Below are 5000 nucleotides of genomic sequence, written 5' to 3'. Positions count from 1 at the left end.
TCAAAAATTTATATTTTCTATTTAATGATAATGAAAAAAAAAATTCTAAAAACAGAATTCCGAACATTTCCTATAAACATCTTATATATATATAAGATATTAGATTTAGATAATAGTAATCGTTTATGTTCTGGGGTTTACATATACTCATAATCGCTATTAAAATTGTCATTAATAAGGATTTTTTTATGGTTATGGAAACGAATCAATACGGATGGATTAGTAATGATTAGTTATCTATCAATTTTTATTTATTTAGGTAAGGTATCCATTTTTGGATTGTTTTCTTATATCATTAGGGAAACCGAATTTGCAATTTCATCCAAGAATCATTTATGAATTCACAGTCAATAGTTAAAGTTAACGGTTCCCATTTGTCCTGATTTTTTGCTTTTGTGAATGAAAATCCACATTTTTTTTTTCAATAGAAAAAGCAAAGTTTTGCGGTTTTTCGTTTTAGATATTGTGTGTTGTAAGATACTATCTATCTAAGAGATAGAGCCAATCCAATATTTTGTATCGTTTTGGCGGCATGGCCGAGCGGTAAGGCGGGGGACTGCAAATCCCTTTTTCCCCAGTTCAAATCCGGGTGTCGCCTCAGCAACAAACAAAAGAATCAAAATACCCTCTTCTGTTTTGCTGATATAACTTTATCATTTTTTTTAGAAGAAAAGCATCTTTAGATTTGCTTGATTCTAAGCATCGTTGGGGTTCTCTAAAATGTTATAAATCCTTGCGTATAGGTTTCGTTTCCAGAATTTAGTAGAGTAATGAAAAAATAATCGTTAAATCTTGAGATGATAGCCCTTCGACTACTAATGTAGTGTCTACTCATTGGGTCTTGAATTAGGGAATATAATTTCATTTTTCCTTACGGAAAGGAGGAAGATACTTGATATACGGACTCATGAAAGTATCTGAGTACTCGAGCATTCAATCAATATTATATTGAATGAATAATTGGCTTTTTTTTTTATTTTAATCTTAAAAAAAGAACTTATTTCTTTTCGATAAGCTCTAACCACGCATGTAATAGGCCATCCCATCTTCCGATTGTCTCTATGAAACAATCGGGGGGACAGTAAAGATTAGATCAAATGAGAAAGGAATAATAGTAGGGTTATGTGATAGATACTATCTTGATTCTCTATTTTGAGACTTTTTACTTAATGTAATGAAATGCAGGACAACAAAAGAAAGACTAGGTCTTATTATTCCTACATGTTACTAACATTCTTTTGATACTTCCAAGAGTTTTTCTGCCTCTTTTATTTATTTGTACTGAATTTTTTCGATTATACTAGAAATCATATAATAACTTGGGATAATTCGATTTTTTTGTATTGTTTCATCAATGGTGTTGTGCCCGAATCTCTTTTTGACTATGCGCTAGTGATTCCACTATTATTAGTGAATAATAATTATTAGTGAGCAATAATGGGAATAATTCTTTTATATTCATAGAGATAGGGGACATAATTCACATGGATATGGTAAGTCTCGCTTGGGCTGCTTTAATGGTAGTCTTTACATTTTCTCTTTCCCTCGTAGTATGGGGAAGAAGTGGACTCTAGAAGTACTACTAATTGAAAAATAAAACTGTATTGTTTTTGGTTTATTTTATAGATCGTTCTGCAAAACTTTTTTTCTTTTATTTTGAAAAGTAAAAAAAAAAAGAGTTCGGATTATAAGTTTTTAAGTGGATCCATACTTTCAACACGAAAGAACATAGACATAGTGGTTGTCCAATGAGATACTACGCATAATAATATACTACCTCATAATAAGATAGTACCTCGGGGTAGCCACCCACATATTACGTGCTTACCACTTCTTTTATTTATTATTATTAGTATTTTAGTTATTTTCAAAATAGGATTTTTTCTTGTTTTAGGGAACTCATTTCATATCATGCTTCAAACGTTAAATAAAAATGGGGTTTGCTAATTCTTTTCGAAATCCGAAGATAAAAAGTTCCCATGGAACCGAACTCCTGGATCATCTGTCAACTGCTCAATCAATTACTTCTTTCGAATGCTAAAAAAAAATTAGTGGCCTTTCGATTATTTGATTTCAGATTCATTCTAATCAACATGAATTATGAAGCAAAGAAATAGAATTGGGCCACTATGTATATTAGATTAATATTACATATATGTAATTGATATGATATCTATATATAAATAGAAAGATATATATTGTATATTCATCTATATTCAAATTGATCGATATTCAACCTCTATTTTTATAGAGTACAATTTTATATTTATACACTTCAATAACAATAATAGATAGTATGGTAGAAGGATTCATATATTTCTTTCTACCATACTATCGGATCTTATCGAATACTTCTCTCGTAGAATACTGATAATTCTAGTCCGCCAATTTCATTTAAGACGCGAAATTTTAATGCTTTTCATTTTTCTTATCTTCAATCATTGATAAGAACTAAAACGTCAAGGTTAATTCAAATTAATCACTTTGACTGATTGTTTTTACGTATATTATAAGTAAAAAGGCGGTCGGAACTAGAATGAACAGTGCAGTAGCAATAAATGCGAGAATATTTACTTCCATAATATCATCGTTTCATTTTTTATTCGCAATAACTCGGGATTTAATCCCATAGAGATGATAAATGTTTCGCTTGTAAATTCAAGGGGATGCGTTGCATCTCGATGATATCGAATCGTATTAAAATATCATGAATAACAATATCGGAGCTATCAAATCGATTCATCGTCGAGAATTGAATAGTATAACATAGGAAGATCTTTTATCCATACCGAATTTAAACAAAATGGGATTCCTGATGCAATCAAGAATTTCGTTACTTTTTTTTATTTATAATTTTTTGCATTCTTTCTTTTCTATAATCTACTGCCCTCTTATTCAATGCAATCATCTGATGAAGTCTCATCAGACTACCTTTACCCTTACATTGTTTATAAACAAACTCAAGCAAAGAATAGCAGCGAAATTCAAAAAAGGAAAAGGAGGTAGGTTCGAACTAAACTCCTTCCTTTTTTTGTACTTATAAAATCTTCTTAAAAAAAAGAAATAAAAACGAAACTTAAACTTTCAAAAATTCTTAATTACCTCACTAAGAGAGATAGATGGGATCCTTGTTTGTATTAATATCCTCTTTCCTTGAATTAGTAGTGGGACGTATATATCAAAAGTTAAGTGTTAAATTTTAATAAGATAGATTATTTCAAATTCAAATTAGTAATTGAATTTACTAATTGAGGTTACAAAAAATCGGAGCCAGAACGGATATATTTTGCTTTCAGACGAAAAATTAGATCAAAGTTTACTATGTAAACTTTATTTTGTATCGTCCCAAATTCCCTTTATGTATGTGCTTTCCGGAAACGTATAGTACTCTATTTCATTAGAAAAATCGGGCGTAATCAACTAGACCCAGTACGCCTTCGAATCCTGAATATGATGCTACCAATAATTGTGGTAATTCACATATGGCACATATGTCTTTCTCCCATCAATTAGTACTCGTTGAAGAAATCAAAATTCCCATATTTTTTTTGTTGAAAAATGTGGAAAAAAAATAAGAGAGATCCCGTTTGGAATAAAATTCAGTTATGTTATTTGTTCTCTCTTTCACAGGAAAGGAAGAGATTAATTGATGTATTTTTTTTTTTATTGGATTTGGATCCATCGGGACTGACGGGACTCGAACCCGCAGCTTCCGCCTTGACAGGGCGGTGCTCTGACCAATTGAACTACAATCCCAGGGAAATAAAGTGTACAACATATGTTGTTGATTTAATTTCCTTCAAACCTTTCTATGTAGATTTTTGATTCGAATTGTCATATTCTACCAGACAGAGACGCGAGTAATAAAGTAATAGATTGATATGCGCGGAGACATGGACTTTAGTGTGAGAAGCATGGATTAATATTTATTTTTTCGTTATTGTAAAATTGATTGATTATCAATCTGTCAATGAATAAAAAAAGAGTTTTTTTTTTTATTCTTTCATATCAAGTCAAGTATTTCTGTAGAAGGACAAATAGGTTATATCATTTTATGGTGGATACGCGATATATTGGGCCGAGCTGGATTTGAACCAGCGTAGACATATTGCCAACGAATTTACAGTCCGTCCCCATTAACCGCTCGGGCATCGACCCGGGAAGAATCAATTCCAAGCTTGTTGATAATCCATGATCAACTTCCTTTCGTAGTACCCTACCCCCAGGGGAAGTCGAATCCCCGCTGCCTCCTTGAAAGAGAGATGTCCTGGACCACTAGACGATGGGGGCATACTTGCCCGACTGCCATCATACTATGATCATAGTATGAATAGTTTTTTGAAATTGTCAATATAAAATAAATATAATGGACTAATATGATGCAATTCGACGTATTTTTCTTTCTTTCATTATTCCATCGAAATTTTTTTATTTGTGATTTCTATTTATGAATCGTTCATTCTAATCACCATTCCCCATATAATTCTATATAGAAATTATTTTATTTTAAATTGCATTTTTTTTTATTTATTTCATTTAAATAATATACATAAATTTGCAAATTGGAATATATAGTTATATTACTTATATTATAGAATATCAAATGAAAATAGTGATTAGTAGTGATTAGAGGAAACCTCTAAAATAAACAAAAATAATAAATATTAGAAAAAAAAATATTCTTTTTTTATTTTATTCTTTTTTTATTTAAATAATACGAAGGCTAGTACCCTTCGGGAATTGGTCTGCCATATGCTATAAACAGGATTAAACTCCATTTCTCATACTTTCACTCATTGATTCACTCATTGTTAAGATTAGGTTAGGTATATTTCGATCTCACACTAAGCCAAGAAATTAAAAAACGATAAATTTTGAAATCTGGGGATAGGGATCAACAAGTTATTGAAAATTTTTTTTCTCGCCAAATAGAATTGCTTTATCAATGATTCGGTGAATGTATCTATGTTCAATTCGTGTGTGTACATGTATGAATCAAA

At 30.7% G+C, this 5000-nt stretch overlaps 3 non-coding genes across 3 annotated transcripts; 1 reads left to right on the top strand and 2 right to left on the bottom strand.

Annotated features, from left to right (window-relative positions):
- Positions 1–526: 526 nt before the first annotated feature.
- On the top strand, positions 527–598 carry TRNAC-GCA (transfer RNA cysteine (anticodon GCA)). Its single transcript has one exon. It is a non-coding gene; the product is annotated as a tRNA-Cys (tRNA).
- Positions 599–3682: 3084 nt separating this feature from the next.
- TRNAD-GUC (transfer RNA aspartic acid (anticodon GUC)) lies at positions 3683–3756 on the bottom strand. Its single transcript has one exon. It is a non-coding gene; the product is annotated as a tRNA-Asp (tRNA).
- Positions 3757–4074: 318 nt separating this feature from the next.
- Positions 4075–4158, bottom strand: TRNAY-GUA (transfer RNA tyrosine (anticodon GUA)). Its single transcript has one exon. It is a non-coding gene; the product is annotated as a tRNA-Tyr (tRNA).
- Positions 4159–5000: the final 842 nt, after the last annotated feature.

Source organism: Cucumis melo, unplaced genomic scaffold (genome assembly GCF_025177605.1).
Source record: "Cucumis melo cultivar AY unplaced genomic scaffold, USDA_Cmelo_AY_1.0 utg001612l, whole genome shotgun sequence".
Lineage (NCBI taxonomy): Eukaryota > Viridiplantae > Streptophyta > Magnoliopsida > Cucurbitales > Cucurbitaceae > Cucumis > Cucumis melo.
The sequence above is the reverse complement of the archived record's forward strand: the minus strand, read 5'-3'. Positions and strand labels throughout refer to the sequence as shown.